The following is a 20,306-nucleotide window of genomic DNA, read 5'->3' as shown; positions in this document are numbered from 1 at the left end:
ACAAGCAACCTGAAAGTAACATGATTCAGGTAGGAATCATGGGTTGATGTAGAATGAGCACCACATGCAGACTTAAAGGTAGCGTTCAAAATAGAGTTAAGCTTAAAAGAAGGACACGTTTGAGTATGGGCGAGCATTGAGAGGGACGCTGTGGAGCCCGGGAACCACAAGCTTAATCTTTGTCCAGTACTTCTCTTCAGCGCGTCCCTTCTGCAGTCTATTTTTGTTTTTTTACTAGGGGGAACTTTTATCCCCTCAATTTTTGTTTCCCCTGCTTTTCGTTGTCCACTGGAAGATGATCAATTTAGTTATAAAATGTCTACTCACCCTGCACTTTATCTTTCTCTTCACAAGCCGATGGTGACTGCATTTCTCCTCTCGCTGGACATCATTCAACACAAAAATCCAGCAAAAGGTTCCTGGGGGAGTCTGTCCGTCCTGTCCACCCAACAACCATGCTGGTCCTTCTCCCCTTGCGTCTGCTGATCCTGCCACCTTGGCCCCACTGATGCCGCCGTTGCGGTCATTCAAGCTCATGTTGCTACTAAATCTGCCGGGCTCCATGCGCTCCCAATTCCGCTGCCTCTCCTCCTCAAACATCTAATTTTCTCCTGTCTGTATTTACCCTTTCACTGGCGTAATCATGTATTGGCCAGGTTAGATAGCATGCTACAGGCAGTTTAAAACAAAAGATTATACAGTTGCCGTTTTCATAATTATTTATTTTCAAATTGAATTAAATGAAATAGGACTTTTGCGGCCACTAAGACCAGTCACCTACGTTACTTATTGCTACCAGGATTACTAAAAGATGATATCGTCGCTTGCTCCATCTACTCTCTCTGTCACTCCCACCTTTAACCGCGCATGCCCTTCTGCTGAGCTGTCAATCTTCACACGCTCATCACAAAGCTTCCCTATACTTTATCAAGCTTTCGCTTTGCCTCGTTACACTTTTTCCATTTGCATTATTCTTCAAGGTAGGACCTTCATATCTCGTCTGCTCGCTCAATACACTACAGTAAAAAATCTGTCCCATCAGAATATTACTACTATGCCCGGAGTGGGGGTCATCTCTCCGCCAGGACCACCAGAGGTTTCCTCTACAGTTCTCTATCACTCTCGGTCCCCTTGGGGAAAGTAACGGTTGCTTCTCAGCGTTGAAGGCCGATCGGATCAGTCTCACCTCTACGTGGGCAGCTCTCTGCGAGCCATGGAAAAACGCTGTACTCATTACTAATTATCTGCTTTCATCTATGCCAGTCTCCCTCTCTGGAGACCCCTTCGTTGCATGTTTATTTCCTCCTCTTTTTCAGCATTCCTGTCTCCCGTGTAGCTCAGCCTCGGAAGTTTTTTTTTTTTTTTTAATTATGTCTCAATACTAAAATTCTAGGTGATGCACAACTTTTGGCCATAGCTGTATATTATGGTAATATAGGTATAGGTAGATACAACTTAAACAAAGATTTGGCTAGGATGAATCCCATTTTAGCAGATGTACAACAACTTTAAACAATTTTCTGGCGTGGCTCTGAATTTGGCAGAAGCAATAAAAGATAACAAAAAAGCTGCTGAAATAATACAGTAGTTTAGACTGGGCTTGTGATGATAGATCACTTTAGCAGCCACAATGACAAATGAAGGCAGTGATGTATAGAGACGCAACAGGACGGGCAAGGTGAAAGGCAGAAGTGACACAGCGAGTCACCTCCGTGATGGCAACTATCCATGAGCCAAGGAGAAACCCTGTATTCTTTTCTAATTATCTGCTTTAATCTGTGCCAGTCTCCCTCACTAGAGGACCCTTCTTTGCATGTTTACTTCTTTCTAGTTTTCAGCGTTCCTGTCTCCCCTTGTGGCTTAGCCTCGACAGTCTGACCACACTGACTTCCCTAAGCATAGGCGACCCTTGTAAGCCGTGGAGACTTCTAGACTTCTCTTTGATCTATACACTATCCTTCTCTTCATTTCCCCTTGGGGGAAGTAATGCTTGCTTCAAAGCCTTGGAGGCCAGTCAGTTCAGTCTTACCTCCACGAGCCAAAGGGAAATCCTGTCCTCTTTTTAAAGTCACAAGCACATAATTCCTATTTAAATTCCTGGTTGCTACTCCATGCAGACCTTGCTCCTGTTCCGTGAAGCTCCAGTTCAAAATAAATAAACCTGATTTTTGCTTAATATCACAGAAAGAGGGGGTCCCTGGCTCTGTTTTTCTATCCCAGCCTCTACTCTTTCAATTTTCATCCCTGGATAATTTCATTTATACAGATGTGTGGCAGGGTGCCCTGCCCCTGTGTGTAGTTTGTGTTATGTGTCAGCTAAGAAATAAATAATAATAATAATAATAATAATAATAATAATAATAATAATAATAATAATAATATGTGTTGTATGTGGCGTGTTGCACAGAGTGTGGGTTATGTAGCACAGGTGATGTAAAATGTATAATTATATTTAGGCATGGGGATTGCACAATCACTTCATGTGCAGATTATAATGGGTTTTTGTATGGGGGCATGTTATGTGCACAATTAGTCTATGTGCAGTCTGTGCTGAGATTCAAGTGAATTATTGATTAGCAATCAAGTCTCTGCACAGCTGTATAAAACAGTGAGTGTTCCACACACAGGGTTGGGTGTTCAGAGTGGAGAACAGGAGTAGAGAGGGGAGAGTAAAATTAAAACTAAAAAGCAATTGCTACTTGTGCTGACATAGCTCAGCATGATACTTGTTTGTTTAGTGTTTGTCCACTGTTTGTTTGTGTAATTGTTTTGGGCAACGTGCCATTTTGTTTTATTCAACTGTTTTATTTGTTTATTTATTAAAACGTGCAAACAGTGCATTAATTTCACTCGCAGTGCTATCTGTTTTTTTCCTGGTCTGACGTCACCGCACAAGGCTTTTAGGAATTTATTTATTCTGCTGTATACCACTGCTAACAAGATGATTTCTACTTAAGATTTGCATAATAACCCCCTCCCTCTTGGGTACTGTATTAACAAATATACTGTATTTTAGAAATTAATTTGTTAATTAAAAAAGAATCCATTAAAGCAAAAACTATATAGTTTTAGAAATTCAGGATCAATGCAAACCCATGAGTCAAGCTAAGTACGAGACTATAACCAGTGGTGTTGCAAAGTGGATAGCTATGAACTGCAGACCTGTTAGCATTGTAGCTTTGTTTTATTTCAATAACCACATTTATTTTAAACAATATTATTTACAATTATGGAGGATATAACCGTCACTCTGTGAAATTTTGATTTTATTTAGGCAATTTCAACTTATTAATAAAAGAGAATTTTAAATTATTATTGAAACAGCAGTGAAAAACATCAGGTTATGACTAAAGGAAACTGATTTTTTTTTAATGCAGTAAGGTGAAAAATAAACTTATTCCATTGTGATTTAGCAGTTGGTTCAAACAATTTAACAACAAATGTTGGATTGTAAATAAATATACAACAATAAGGAGGGGCCAACAAATAGAATCCAGAAATAGGAAAAAGGTTTTTTTTATGCTGGGTTGTTTTTTGGATAATAATAATAATAATAATAATAATAATAATAATAATAATAATAATAATAATAATAGCATCAGTAATAAAAACAAGCTTAATGAGATGGATGTAGTAATTGTATCAATTAAATATGTGATTAAATAAACATTGTATTTGTTCAGGGGGTTTATTTTTTAAGTTGTGAAAATTTATCAATCTCAATAAATACAAGTAAATATTATCTATCTGAAAAACACCATCTCTTTTGGTTTTGCAATGGGTGCAACGTGACAACAACTTTATATGTTACTTAATACCATATTTGTATTCATATCAATAGTTTGTGCCAGGTTTAAAACTACTAATTTGTGAAAAACTGAAAGATTTCTACCAAGCAGGTTAAGTTGCTGTCTATTCATGCACGCAATCCATGCACAATCAAACATCTTTCATATACTTTAATGATGTGAAGGTGTTTATACAGTATATGAATGTTTTTTTTCCAGTAAATCCACTTGATGGCACCAAATGCTTCTAAACTATCCAAATGTTCATAAAAAATCATCCCAAAAAGAATCCCTTGTTTTTATATAAACTAAAATTTCATGTGATGTTTGTGATGGCCTTCCTATGCTTTCGCTTGTCTGCACATTAACTACTAACAGGTGTCAATATGCTAGCACTTCATGAGGTTCCATACTAAAAAAAGCAACAAAAAAAGAAGCAAATGTAACACATGTGTATTTTTATATATATATATATATATATATATATATATATATATATATATATGTATTCTCTCATTTTGTATGTACTGACTAGTGTTGGTACTGCTTTAACAAATTAGTTGTTGCACATTGCATTTTAAGAATACATGCTGCTAAAACTATTGGGAGTTTACCTTTTTTATCTGATGTGATTGTGTCATTGTTTGTAATTGGCACACCTGATGCAAGCTACGTGCTGCATGTTGTGTTAATTTACTCTACTCAGGATTTATACTATTTATTAATGATGTAATTGGCAGCTAATTTCCATGTTTGTCTTTTCTGCTATATATATATATATGCTGTGTTGGAGAGAATTAGGGGAGAGGTCTGAGGCATTGCAATCTGTGTGAGAGGCACAGCAAGGACGGGCGGGGCTGCGGCGTGCATTGAAGTCTATGGAAAGAAAGTGAGAATATTGATTCTGGTTGTTTTGTGAGCCGTACAGACACGGGATTGTTTGTAGTGAAACAATCTGTTTGAATGCTATTTTGCACAAGAGATTATTGGAAGACTGGAAGTTTTCTTATTGCTGTTTGTGTTTCTTTGTTAAGATTCAGTTTAACCAATCCACTGCAGGCCGGCCGACCTGTTTGTGTGTGGGGTCTGTGTAATTGCTGTTAGAAGCCCGCTGCCGCTGCCCTTGCGATTCCTCGCTCTCGGTCCTTTTCTTTATTGATTAATTGTGTATTTGTTGTATTTTTATTAGAACATGTGCTTTTAACTATCTTGCCTATTTATTCTTTTTGTTCATTAAACGTTGTATACTGTTTTAATTATAGAATAAATGTAATTTCTAAAACTACAGTTTAAAGTATATAATGATTAAGATTTCAATTACACGAGAGTAGATGTTAAAACTTCATGCTGATTTGAATTCGGCTCTCGCCAAGATAAGCACCAACTAAGACGCAGCTTTACAATAAACTAATGTGATCCATCTGTGTCTCCATCCATTTGCAATTCCTTCCATATGATGATGTAGATATCCTTCTGCCTGGTGTTGATGGCTGAAGTGTAATGCTGGCTCCAGGGACCAGCTTCTTTTGCCTTCCTAGCGCATCAGCACACACAACGGCTGCAATGCTGGCTCCGGGGATCAACCACAGCGCAGTCTCCCCAGCGCATCAGCATGACAACCATCTGGACTGAGCTAAGAAGGGTACATCTCTGGGGTCTTCAAGTAGGCACCTTCCATCCTTGGTGTTTCGTCGACTAGCCCACTACACCTCAAGAGGGCTTAATGGTGATTCTGGCATCCCAGCATCACTCACCTCCGTCCCCCACTCAACTCAGCCCAGCTTACTTACCTGTTCATCAGCGTTTTTCTTTCTTTCTAGTGTGCTTGAGATCCCCAACCAGAATCTTTCCGTCTCAACCACAGCCAGTTGCTGCTCCTCTCTGCTGCTTCAGATAAGTTATTCACTGTGCGATGCAACTCTTGGCCACTGAATCCGACGTCTCTGAGAAACCGGGTTGTAGAGTGTGCCACAAGACAATATCTGGTCGAAGGTTAGTGGTGGCAATCTCAGGTGGAAAAATAAGCCGTTGACCAACATCTGCCAGCATTTTCCAGTCTCTAGCAGCTTCCAGTTGTCCTGGGCGAGGATTGGTTTTAACACCTTTTTTTGGTGGTTGCTCTCCTGGGCGGAGGAATGTTGTCTTTTGTGTGTAATGTTTTGATGGAACTGGTGGCAACTTATTGGTCATGTTGTGCTTGTCTTCCAATGCTAATGCCAAACATCGCAGCACCAGGTCATGGCACCAAGTAAACCGTCCTTGGCTAACAGCCACCTTACATCCTGTCAAAATGTGCCTTAATGTTGCTGGTGATGAACACAAAGGACATGAGGGATCCTCTCCTACCCAGGGGTTTAGGTTCTGTGGTGATGGGAGAACATCATATGTTGACCTGATGAGGAAACTGATCCTGCTCTGTTCCATTGACCATAAGTCTTGCCAGCCAATCTTGCGTTGTTCCACACTCTCCCATCTCATCCATTCTCCCTGCTTGGCCTGGGAAACGGCCTTTACGCACCTCATCCTCTCCTCCTGCTTTTGCACCTCGTTGACTACCAGCTTCCTCCATTGAGCTGGGGCTGCCTTGTGCCATGTAGGGGGAGCTGAACTGAGACCAAGACCCCTCTTCCATGATGAACTTGCTCCATGATATCACCAATTCGAAGGGCAGGCATTGCATTTTCCACAGCTTTCTTTGCTGCCCACTTTCTTCCAAGTTTTCAACATAGGTGCTGCCTCCCTTATGCATTTGTCGCGTGACTCTACTAATGTCATTTCCAGTCCGACCTTGGCACACTTAAACTCCTCAGTTAGAGCAGAGACTGGTAGCTGCAGCATTCCTTTACCATAAAGTCCCACTCTGCTGAGGCAGCACGGAACTCTCAACCATTTCCTGATGTATGAACTGATTAAAGCTTCCAGCTTCTCTACTGTTGTCAAAGAAACCTTGTACACTGTCAGTGGCCACAGCAACCTCGGCAGTAGACCAAACTGAAAGCACCAGAGTTTTAGTTTGCCTGGTAAAGCGCTGCTGCCTATGCTCTTCAACCCTTCCACTGCTTGTTGTCTAACTTCTCCCACACGAACTGTGTCCTTTAGATTCCCGTCGTACCATCTCCCAAGACTCTTCACTGGCTTCTCAGACACTGTTGGTATTGCCTCACCATTAATGAAGAACATTTTATCTACTACTTTACCTTTAATTATAGAGATGCTCCTTGATTAGTGGGCTTGAATTGCATTCGTGCCCATTCAATGTTATTGGTTAATTTGCCCAATAACCGATTAGTGTAGGCTACTGTTGTAGTCATGGTTGTCATGTCATCCATGTATGCTTGAATTGGTGGTAGTCGCATTCCAGAAGCCAAGCGCTCTCCTCCCACTACCCATTTTGATGCCCTAATGATTACTTCCATTGCCATGGTAAAAGCCAGTGGAGAAATGGTGCATCCTGCCATTATTCCAACCTCTAGGCATTGCCATGTAGTGCTGAATTCTGATGTTGAAAAACTAAATTGCAAATCTTCAAAGTAGGCTTTCACTAAATTTGTTATTGTCATCGGTACACTGAAAAAATCAAATGCTGCCCAAAGAAGTTCATGTGGCACTGAACCATATGCATTAGCCAAATCCAGGAATGTCACATGTAGCTCCTTCCTCTCCTTTCTAGCTGATTGAATTTGTTGCCAGATCACATTGATGTGTTCTAAGCATCCTGGGAAACCTGGAATGCCTGCTTTTTGTACTGAAGTGTCAATGAAGCAGTTCTTTAATAGGTAAATTGACAATCTCTGAGCAATAATCCTGAAGAAAATCTTGCCTTCTATGTTTAATAGTGAAATAGGGCGAAACTGACTGATGCTTGTAGAATCTTTTCTTTAGGTATAAAGACTCCACCTGCTCGGCGCCATGCTCTTGGTACAACTTGTTTTTCCCATGCCACTTTCATCAATTTCCACAGAATTCGTAGAACTCCTGGAGCACTCTTGTACACTCTGTACGGAACTCCATTAGGCCCTGGAGATGATGAAGCCCTTGCTTTTTTCACAGCTTGCTCTACTTCTTTCCACTTAGGTGCCCAGTCCTCCATTTGGTATTCTGGTGGATTGATGGGATGTCTGAAGGAATTGACATAGGCTCCTGCCTTTTTTAATCTGTATGTGTTTCCTCCAAATATCTCTCCAGCTCAAACTTAGATGCTTTTAGTGTGCCATTCTTCTCACTCGTGAATAACTTCTTTACAAATTTGAATGGATCTTTATAAAAGTTAGTTCTCGCACACTCCTTCTTTTTGTAGCGTTTCCGTAGGCGCTCAGCTCTGCACAGTGTTGCAAGCTTATCTTTTATGACCATTTGTAAGAGACTGAGTCCCTCATTCTGACTTTGTTCTGCTCTCCTCCATTGCTTCCTCAGCTGTCTCCTTTCTCTAACTAAGCGCTCAATCTCCTGCTGCCGTCTAGACTTTTGAGGAATAGTTTGTATTTCTTCCTTCCTTATTTATTAAAGCTATGTCAGATCCTTTTGCAGGCTGTCCCATCAGTGGTTTGGGCTGATACTGCACCCCTGACAACTTCACAGTATACTTTATTTATAAGTAATAGTATTTTGTGTTTCCTTTGTTGTTATTTTGATTAATTATCTGGTTGAGTTTGGGTGGTTTATTATATTGGTTTACTTGATTATTGTATGTTACACAAGATTTATAGATTTATTTATTTGAGTGATTTCTTTGGCACTAGAATTCTTCTTGTTTTGCACTTTTCCTGTGGGTTGGACAGAGCTGCGTCTCCAGCCACCCACCGCTACTGGTACAGCTGCGACTGAAAAAAAAACAAGGTTTACCTGAAGGGATATTGTGACAACCAACCTGATTTCCAAAAGAGAGTGTGTGTGTGTGTGTGTGTGTGTGTGTGTAATACATATAGATTACTTGTGTACCTGGGTTATAATATTTCCCAGTTTTTAGTTGCTATAGCCCTTGCCTTATTGGCTAGGTGTTACACACATATGAATCCTATGTTATTTCTGACTGCTCTGTAAATATCATCCCTGCAGTCTATGGTATATAATAAAAATGGACCTCATAGTATGTAAAGGAAACTAAATGTGTCCCTGTATTGCATATTGTACAGTACATATAGCAGATGCTGGCAGTTCCTTTTTTGTTATTTTTACTTATCCTGCCACACAGTAGCAGATTTGGGTGCCCTCGCGCTTTAACTGTGTATTAATTCAGCTGGTGTTCTGATTTATTGACTTTTTAACATTACCAAAGACAACACAGTTAAGTTGTGAAGAGATCCACAAAGAACAGGTATATAATTTTAGGGCAAGTCTATTAAGATGCTTCACAGTTCCAATTCTTACATTCGATTACCTTTGTTACCGGTATATGCAAGCATCTAAAGTCTGTTTTGGCTGAAGAGATTTTTCTTTCAAAAATGCACTACCGCCTTTTGACCACAAGGTGTCACAGCATTACAGTTTTTGAACACCAGTCTTGACATTTTACTGATTCCACTGCTGGCTAGTGCCACTGAACGTGCTCTTCCTTATATTCTGTGCAGATCTAAACCAGTTATGGGAGAACATTTTAATAAGGAGAACTATACATAACTGTTTACGGTAATAAGAATTAAAATAAATAATACCAAAGTAAAAAGATACAGTTTGAATTACCTCATACATTCTCTCCAATAATAAAAGTGACCACAACGTCCAGTACTCATTACTACAGATAGTTTCATAACAAACACATTTTAATGTACCATCTGTCTTTAGTTTACCATTAGAAACAGTACAAGTAGTGGGTCCTTGATCATAGCAGTTTATTGATAAGTAACAGCCCATACGGAAAGAAAATATTTTTTTAATGTATTTTTTTATAAATGGGAAACATATTAAATTTATATTTAAAATATATTCCAAATAGACCAGATATTTTTAATGTATTTTCTATACATTACTAATTCATTTTATTTAACTGACTACAAATATATTTTACAATATATTGTTATCAATATATATTTGCAACACATTTACCATTATTATTATTATTATTTATTTCTTAGCAGACGCCCTTATCCAGGGCGACTTACAATCGCAAGCAAATACAAATACATTCAAGTGTTACAATATAAGTCATACAATAAGAACAAGAAATACAATAATTCTCAAGTGTGACAAACCACAATTCAATAATACAGCAGATAATAGTGAAAGTTACATCAGGATATGATTAAGTAGTGATAGTTACATCAGGATATGATTAAGTACAAAATACTACAGATTAAACACTTGGCAGATTACAATATTCTGAGGTACAGGATTAAATGCAGTAAAATAGGGGGCAGATAAGAGCAAAATAAAGCATATTTAAATGAAGGGTGATAGTGTCCCAGGATACAACAGAGGAGTTCTACAGGTGCTGTTTGAAGAGGTGAGTCTTAAGGAGGCGCCGGAATGTGGTCAGGGACTGGGCAGTCCTGACATCTGTAGGAAGGTCGTTCCACCACTGCGGAGCAAGGGTGGAGAAGGAGCGGGCTCGGGAGGCAGGGGAGCGTAGCGGAGGTAGAGCCAGTCTTCTAGTGCAGGCGGAGCGGAGAGGTCGAGTGGGGGTGTAGGGAGAGATGAGGGTCTGGAGGTAGCTGGGTGCAGTCTGATCAAGGCATCTGTAGGCTAGTACAAGAGTCTTGAACTGGATGCGAGCGGTGATCGGGAGCCAGTGGAGCGAGCGGAGTAGTGGAGTAGCGTGGGCGAAGCGAGGTAGAGAGAACACCAGGCGAGCAGCAGAGTTCTGGATGAGCTGGAGCGGACGGGTGGCGGACGCAGGGAGGCCAGCCAGGAGGGAGTTGCAGTAGTCTAGGCGGGAGAGTACCAGGGCCTGGACCAGGAGCTGGGTAGCATAGTTGGTGAGGAAGGGTCGGATTCTTCGGATGTTGCTCAGGAAGAATCTGCAAGTGCGTGCCAGAGTGGAGATGTGCTGGGAATAAGAGAGGCAGGGGTCCAGGGTGACTCCAAGGTTCTTAGCTGAGGAAGAGGGAGAGAGTGTGGTAGATTCCAGAGGAACAGAGATAGAGAGATCAGAGGAGGGGGAGGAGGAGGGAAAGAAAAGGAGGTCAGATTTAGAGAGGTTGAGTTTGAGGTGATGCGAGTGCATCCAGGAGGAAATAGCAGACAGACAGGTAGAGATACGGGAGGAGATGGTGGAGTCAGAGGTGGGGAAGGAGAGGAAAATCTGAGCATCATCAGCATAGAAATGGTATGAGAAACCATAGGATGCGATGAGGGGGCCCAGGGAGCGGGTGTAGAGAGAGAACAGGAGAGGACCCAAGACTGACCCTTGGGGGACTCCAGTCAAGAGAGGGTGAGGTGTGGAGGTTGCTCCACGCCAGGTTACCTGGTAAGTGCGGTTGGAGAGGTAGGAGGAGAACCAGGCCAGAGCAGTGCCAGAGATCCCCAGGTCAGCAAGAGATGATAGTAGAATAGAGTGATCAACAGTGTCAAAGGCAGCAGAGAGGTCGAGGAGAATTAGGACAGAGGAGAGAGAGGCAGCTCGGGCACACTTAAGTGAGTTGGTGACAGACAGAAGGGCGGTTTCAGTGGAGTGAGCAGAGCGGAAGCCAGATTGGAGAGGGTCAAGCAGAGAGTGGTTGGACAGGAAAGCAGAGAGCTGGCGGTGTACAGTCCGCTCGAGGGTTTTGGAGAGGAAGGGTAGGAGGGAGACAGGACGGTAGCTCTGGAGGGAGGTGGGGTCGAGGGTAGGTTTTTTGAGGAGGGGAGTGATCGAGGCTTTTTTGAAGGCAGAGGGGAAGATGCCAGAAAGTAGAGAGGTGTTGAGGAGGGAGGAGATGAAGGGGAGTAGAGCAGGAGCAGCAGCTTGAAAGAGGTGAGTGGGGAGGGGGTCCAAGGCACACGTGGTGGGTTTGTGACCCTGGAGCAGGGAGGAGAGGTCAGAGTCTGAGAGGGGCAAGAAGGTGGAGAGGGAGGGCGAGTTAGTAGGGGATGTAGTGGGTGTAGGGGTTGGAGCAGGAGGGGGTGCGGGGGAGGGAGAGGTGTTAAAGAGTTTGCGGATATCTGAGATTTTAGAAGAGAAGAAGGAGGCAAAGTCGTCAGGGGAGATAGAGGAGGGAGGAGGAGGGGGGGGAGGGTTTAGGAGGGAGGAGAAGGTAGAGAATAGTTTACGTGGGTTGTTAGTGGAGGCTTGGATTACAGATTGGAAATAAGCACATTTAGCAGAGGAGAGAGTAGAGGAGAAGGAGGAGAGAAGAGTGCGGTAAAGGTCTAGGGCAGCAGGGAGTTTGGTTCTCTTCCATTTCTTTTCAGCAGATCGCAGTGTGATTCTTGCCGAGCGGAGCACAGAGGAGAGCCAGGGATGGGGAGGGGAGGGGCGAGCGGGTCGGGAGGTGAGGGGACAGAGGGAGTCGAGGGAGGAGGTGAGTGAGGAGAAGAGGGTGGAGGTAGCAGAGTCTACGGAGAGTTGTGAAAAGGAGTCGATAGGAGGGAGGTGAGAGAGAGCAGTGGAGGCAAGGACAGAGGGGGAGAGAGAGCGGAGGTTACGGCGAGAGGTGACAGTGGGGGTAGGAGGAGCAGGGAGAGGGGGGAGAGACAGAGAAAAAGAGATGAAATAGTGATCAGAGAGGTCCAAGGGGGTGACAGAGAGGTTGGAGGGGCAGCAGGCCCTGGAGAAGGTGAGGTCCAGTTGACGGCCAGCTTTGTGGGTAGGAGGAGACGGAGAGAGACAGAAGTCGAAGGAGTGAAGGAGAGGGAGGAATCCAGCAGAGTGGCTGGGGTTGGAGAGATGGATGTTGAAGTCACCCAACAGGACAGTCGGGGTAGACAGAGAGGGGAGGGAGGAGAGTAGATAGTCGAGTTCATCCAGAAAGTGAGTGAGAGGCCCAGGGGGGCGGTACAAAACAATGAGCAGGAGTTGACAGGGAGAGGTTAGTTGGACTGCATGAAATTCAAAGGTAGTGACAGAGAGGGAGGTGAGATCAGAGGGGACAGAAAAGAGTAAGGAGGGAGAGAGGAGAAGACCCGTCCCACCTCCCCGTCCGGTGAGACGCGGGGTATGGGACAGGACGTAGAGAGAGGACAGGGCAGCAGGAGTAACAGTGTTATCAGGGGACAGCCAGGTTTCAGTGAGAGCAAGGAAATCGAGCGAGAGGTGGGAGGCAAAGGCAGAGATGAAATCAGCTTTGTTAGCAGAAGAGTGACAGTTCCAGAGTGCACCAGAGAGTGTGCGGGAGGGGGGGAGAGGCAGAGAAATGAGGTTAGAGGGGTTGGAGGAGCAACAGCGGAGGGAGGGCAGAGGACGAGGACGGGAGGACAGAACAGGGATGTGAGAGACAGTCATAGCAGGACAAGCAAGACAAAAGGCACAGTAGGAGCAGTGGGGTGGAGGATACAGACCTGACTAGTAGATGGCTTCTTCCAGAGCGCTGGGAGGTTCGGATCTAGTCGAACAGCGTCTCAGCGCAGGCCTCCCCTCGCTGGACTCCCACAGCTAGACTCCCGGCTCTTTTGTTGAGGCTCTTCGGTTGGCTGGCGCGTCTGGCTGGCGCTAAAATAGGCTGCTTAATATATATTAAAAAAACAACTGCGTGGAAACCAATCAGATAGCAAAACAACTTCTATTCAATTAAACCACTCACCTGGTACTAATCACACACACCAACTCAGCTAATTCAAACACCACCTTACAGAGTTACCAAATGTAGTTAATTAAAGATTACTTGAAGCAGGAGCTAGCCTATCTGCCTCAGTCCCTGGTTCCTGTAGACTGATCACTATTTATATGCACACCCTAGATGGGTTCCACCTCACTTTGCAAGGGGACTGGCACAACTGCTAACTGCTCTATTGACAATACTTTTACACACTTCAAAGGGGATCACACCACTGCAGGAGGCTGTGTGGAGACCAATCCAAATGCAAACCACCCTCCCTGAGAAGTTACAAATTGCAAAATCACCTTAATATTCAATTAACCACACTACCTGGTTTAAAATCACATACACACACTCCTCCCTAAATTGAAACACCAACTAATAAAAATAATACTTAAATAGTTAATTACAAATTAGTAGGAGCAGGACCAGTTACCTATCTTGCCTCAGATTTCTGGTTGCCTGTAGACTCCCACAGCTAGACTCCCGGCTCTTTTGTTGAGGCTCTTCGGTTGGCTGGCGCGTCTGGCTGGCGCTAAAATAGGCTGCTTAATATATATTAAAAAAACAACTGCGTGGAAACCAATCAGATAGCAAAACAACTTCTATTCAATTAAACCACTCACCTGGTACTAATCACACACACCAACTCAGCTAATTCAAACACCACCTTACAGAGTTACCAAATGTAGTTAATTAAAGATTACTTGAAGCAGGAGCTAGCCTATCTGCCTCAGTCCCTGGTTCCTGTAGACTGATCACTATTTATATGCACACCCTAGATGGGTTCCACCTCACTTTGCAAGGGGACTGGCACAACTGCTAACTGCTCTATTGACAATACTTTTACACACTTCAAAGGGGATCACACCACTGCAGGAGGCTGTGTGGAGACCAATCCAAATGCAAACCACCCTCCCTGAGAAGTTACAAATTGCAAAATCACCTTAATATTCAATTAACCACACTACCTGGTTTAAAATCACATACACACACTCCTCCCTAAATTGAAACACCAACTAATAAAAATAATACTTAAATAGTTAATTACAAATTAGTAGGAGCAGGACCAGTTACCTATCTTGCCTCAGATTTCTGGTTGCCTGTAGACTCCCACAGCTAGACTCCCGGCTCTTTTGTTGAGGCTCTTCGGTTGGCTGGCGCGTCTGGCTGGCGCTAAAATAGGCTGCTTAATATATATTAAAAAAACAACTGCGTGGAAACCAATCAGATAGCAAAACAACTTCTATTCAATTAAACCACTCACCTGGTACTAATCACACACACCAACTCAGCTAATTCAAACACCACCTTACAGAGTTACCAAATGTAGTTAATTAAAGATTACTTGAAGCAGGAGCTAGCCTATCTGCCTCAGTCCCTGGTTCCTGTAGACTGATCACTATTTATATGCACACCCTAGATGGGTTCCACCTCACTTTGCAAGGGGACTGGCACAACTGCTAACTGCTCTATTGACAATACTTTTACACACTTCAAAGGGGATCACACCACTGCAGGAGGCTGTGTGGAGACCAATCCAAATGCAAACCACCCTCCCTGAGAAGTTACAAATTGCAAAATCACCTTAATATTCAATTAACCACACTACCTGGTTTAAAATCACATACACACACTCCTCCCTAAATTGAAACACCAACTAATAAAAATAATACTTAAATAGTTAATTACAAATTAGTAGGAGCAGGACCAGTTACCTATCTTGCCTCAGATTTCTGGTTGCCTGTAGACTCCCACAGCTAGACTCCCGGCTCTTTTGTTGAGGCTCTTCGGTTGGCTGGCGCGTCTGGCTGGCGCTAAAATAGGCTGCTTAATATATATTAAAAAAACAACTGCGTGGAAACCAATCAGATAGCAAAACAACTTCTATTCAATTAAACCACTCACCTGGTACTAATCACACACACCAACTCAGCTAATTCAAACACCACCTTACAGAGTTACCAAATGTAGTTAATTAAAGATTACTTGAAGCAGGAGCTAGCCTATCTGCCTCAGTCCCTGGTTCCTGTAGACTGATCACTATTTATATGCACACCCTAGATGGGTTCCACCTCACTTTGCAAGGGGACTGGCACAACTGCTAACTGCTCTATTGACAATACTTTTACACACTTCAAAGGGGATCACACCACTGCAGGAGGCTGTGTGGAGACCAATCCAAATGCAAACCACCCTCCCTGAGAAGTTACAAATTGCAAAATCACCTTAATATTCAATTAACCACACTACCTGGTTTAAAATCACATACACACACTCCTCCCTAAATTGAAACACCAACTAATAAAAATAATACTTAAATAGTTAATTACAAATTAGTAGGAGCAGGACCAGTTACCTATCTTGCCTCAGATTTCTGGTTGCCTGTAGACTCCCACAGCTAGACTCCCGGCTCTTTTGTTGAGGCTCTTCGGTTGGCTGGCGCGTCTGGCTGGCGCTAAAATAGGCTGCTTAATATATATTAAAAAAACAACTGCGTGGAAACCAATCAGATAGCAAAACAACTTCTATTCAATTAAACCACTCACCTGGTACTAATCACACACACCAACTCAGCTAATTCAAACACCACCTTACAGAGTTACCAAATGTAGTTAATTAAAGATTACTTGAAGCAGGAGCTAGCCTATCTGCCTCAGTCCCTGGTTCCTGTAGACTGATCACTATTTATATGCACACCCTAGATGGGTTCCACCTCACTTTGCAAGGGGACTGGCACAACTGCTAACTGCTCTATTGACAATACTTTTACACACTTCAAAGGGGATCACACCACTGCAGGAGGCTGTGTGGAGACCAATCCAAATGCAAACCACCCTCCCTGAGAAGTTACAAATTGCAAAATCACCTTAATACATTTTACATTTTTTGTGGATGCTATTTAAATATATAAAAAATATATATTTAGCAACAAATTGGTGTAAATATTTTGGAACTGAATAAAAATACATTAACACTAGAACCGCCGGAGTTAGAGGCATACCTAAAACCGCCATGAGCCTGACGGCCGTATTAAAAACAATATCATTATAATAATGAAAGGGTAAACAATTCGATTTAAGTCGTAGTTTTATCCAGCCATGTCACATAAAGCATCTGCACAACCGACATAATGTAAACAAGTGGGCATTTGAACATAATATACACACATATTACATAAAGCGCAACTGCAAAAAATGATGAAAAACAACAGAAATGAGTATACAGGTATATTATTTATACACGATACTACACAACCGAAACTATGTATGTAAGTAAGCAAGACAAAATAGAAAATAATTGGGTTTATATACTAAAATGCGCATATACCAGTCAGGTGTGTAAAAATAAAATAATAATAATAATAAAAAATAAAATAAATAATAAAAAATAAAACTTTTGAACAGGAATGTGTCTATATACAGGTATATTATTATATCAAATTGTTCAAACAAAACAAGTAACATACAATTGAAAATAAATGTGTTTATGCAGCCTGTAGACATAAAAATCATGCAAACTATGTGAAAAAAAATTGACAACAGCTTTCATACAGGCATAGTTGAAACATGGTAACAAAAATAAACAAATGTGGTTTAAAAGCACAGGAGCACAACATGTTCTCAAAGAAGCCAAAGTGTTCTCCTAATCACTTCACACGATTTGGGCGCAGCTGATGTCTGGTTACTATTGCATTTGTCAGCTGGCACAGAGGTCGATACCTTCAGTGCTGCTTTTCCTTCTGTACAAAATATTTCTGAAGACAATCTATACTACAGCGAAAACTCTGTAAATAAGTAAGACGAAATTGAAAGTAAAATGTGTTTATATACCATACAGTCCTAAAAAGTGCATGCGGTATAGGTTACAGTAGGCAGCCAGGTGCATAGGGAAAAACAAGGTGATTGATTGCACTTTGTTAATTATTTTTATGTCATGTCTACAGTTACTTTGCACTTTTCTGTACAAAATGATTCTTTGGCTAGCTGCAATAGGCTATACAGTAGGCTATATACTGTATAGTTACTCCTAGTTATTGCCTATGCATTTCTTGCAATTGGTGTCTATTTCACTGTAAAGAATAAAAGTCCTGATGCTGTAATATACTGTATTGTAAAACACATTAACTTATGTACCATCCACCTGCAAGACGAAGTATGGAATTGATCTTTTAGACCAGGTGGCATGGAAATACCCCAATGCACCTGGTCTAAATGTCAACTCCATACTTCGCTGTATTCACAGTTTCATTCGTGTAAGGGCTGCAGACTATCTAATCAATTCAATACATCGCCAGCACTGCCCTGACTGATGCGCACACACACACACACACACACACATATATATATAATTATTATTTTTTTTACTAGAATACTATACTGAATAATCAAAATGCTATAGTGTTCTATATAACCGTCAATATGATGGCGTCAGGCAGTTCTAGGTAGAAGTGTCCCCCACCTGGGATTGAACCCACGACCCTCCGGTCAAGAGTCCAGAGCCCTAACCCTAATATATATATATATATATATATATATATATATATATATATATATATATATATATATATATTTATATAATATATATATACACACACCATACAGTACATACATTATATATGTAATTGTATTGAAACATGTTTACCTTTTTAAATTTAATATTAATCAATATATTTATTATACAAACCATAAGAACACAAGAAAGGTTACAAACAAGAGGAGGCCATTCAGCCCATCTTGCTCGTTTTAAATATGTATTTGTCATACAGTATATGGATATTGCCGGAGCAGTTGCTTGCAACGGATGCTGGGGGTTAGAGTCCTGCATCGGGTCAGGTACCCGCGGGGCCCGGATGACCCGCAAAAGCGGGTCGGGTTCGGGTCGGAATGTGAACTCTTTCGTGGTTTGGTTCGGGTGCTTCCTGCACGCATAGCAATTGCTTTCTTTCAGTTTCGTTTTTTACTTTCGTTGCTCTCGTCACACGTACCTCCTCTCTGTACACCCACCCCGAACACAGAAACATGCAGCTCTATACACGTGGCCATCTCCGAATTAACAACCAATTAATTAATTCGGAGACGTCCACATTCTACACGGGTTTAGTGGGATGGAGCTTTTAACCCCATCCACATTGCCAAACAATAACAATAAATAAACATAAAATACCTTTTAAATACAACACCAATCACCTTGTTTAAATAAACATAAACAATACATTTGAAATCATAACAATACATTCTCCCATTCCCAATAAAAACCAAACAATACACCACAATACATTTAATTACAAGCAGGGCTAAGCCCTGCCCTCCTCTTTATGTGCAGGGCTCTGTTCTACCCTACCACAAGCACAAAAATCAAACCAAATAAAAAATATGTCTGAAAAAGGCAGCAAAGTCCTCTTGGAGCTCGGAAAATAAAATTCATGTTTTCTGAGGAGGAGCTGAGAGTCCTTACGGCTGAGATCACTTTGTATGAAATGTAGTTATTTGAAAAAGCCTCAGCCAACATCAGTTATGCTACCAAAGAGGCCATATGGTCCTCTATAGTGGAGAAAGTCAATGCTGTCAGTGTTACTAGGAGGACAGTCAACCAGGTGATGATATTAGGTCTTGGATGACCTGCGGAGTGAAACAATAACGCCTTACCACTACATCCCAAACAAAGTGACCCTGGGTTTGAATATGCAGAGTCTTCTCCGTCTTGCCCTTCTCCAAAGGTTTTCCTGCCTGTCGTCAATAACAGCCAAGTGTCGCTGTGTCAGGAAGTGTACCACAGCAGCCATCCTGAGGCCAATGAAAGCCCCCCTTCCAATTCCATGCTCTTATCTTCATTTGAATGCATTTCAATATTATTTTAATGGATTAATGATGGCAAAGTGCCCATTTGATAGCAGGTGCAGAACCATTCTTTACATACGCAGCATTTTTAGTGACTTTTAAAGTCTCACTTTATGACAGTTAAAACGCGGTTTGTGCTTGCAAAATGCTGATTTTGGCCAAAATATGTGTGTTATGAAGCTGCAAATCACTTTGCACGTATCCTTACATCAGCCCCTAAATATCTTAAAGGGTGATTGCTGCTTTTCTGATTTACATGCTTATTAATCAGTCAATTGCTCTCATCTCACCGGCTTGTGTATTAAAATTAAATTCTAAAACAGAAGGGCTTCGTGACATCATTATGCATTCATGTGCAAAGTGCAAGTTAAAAAATGTGTAAATATCTTTTGTTTAAAAATAGAATGCGCAACATCATTGATGTGGATGAAGAACAAGTGTATGTGCCACCATCTTAGCCTGCTTGTGCAATTTCATACTTCACTATGCACATAATTTCAATGAGATGGTTTGTTTCTTACAGACTTTTTCTAAACATCGTTTTAATGATCATGTTGATAAATGTGTACTTTAGCCCTTTAACTGTGACCATTGCTCGCTATAGTTATCTACTAAAAGCAATCTGCTTTAAAAAGTGCAAACATTTAAGCGCTTCGTGATTGGTGGTCCACTATGAAAGGCCCTATATAAAAATAAAGATATTATATTATATTATTTACTGTAGTTAATTTAATGAGAGTCTAATGCATCATTTGAACTTTACAGTATGTCTTCAGTTTTAAATCAATACCATTAAATACCAGTGTTTAATAACCATGCGAAAAAAATGCCTGAGGGGAACTATCACGGCTCACGTGAATAGAAAAAACTGTCTGGAAATAGTTGTTCTGTGCCTTGAATGATTCAGGGTTAGGGTTCAAATAACAAATACGTGGAGTTCGGCGGTTTCAGATCAGATGATACAGACTCGGCAGTCTGATTGGTTACGCTTTCCTGTTGTTAGCTACAAT

This window comes from Acipenser ruthenus, chromosome 2 (genome assembly GCF_902713425.1).
Source record: "Acipenser ruthenus chromosome 2, fAciRut3.2 maternal haplotype, whole genome shotgun sequence".
NCBI lineage: Eukaryota > Metazoa > Chordata > Actinopteri > Acipenseriformes > Acipenseridae > Acipenser > Acipenser ruthenus.
The sequence above is the reverse complement of the archived record's forward strand: the minus strand, read 5'-3'. Positions refer to the sequence as shown.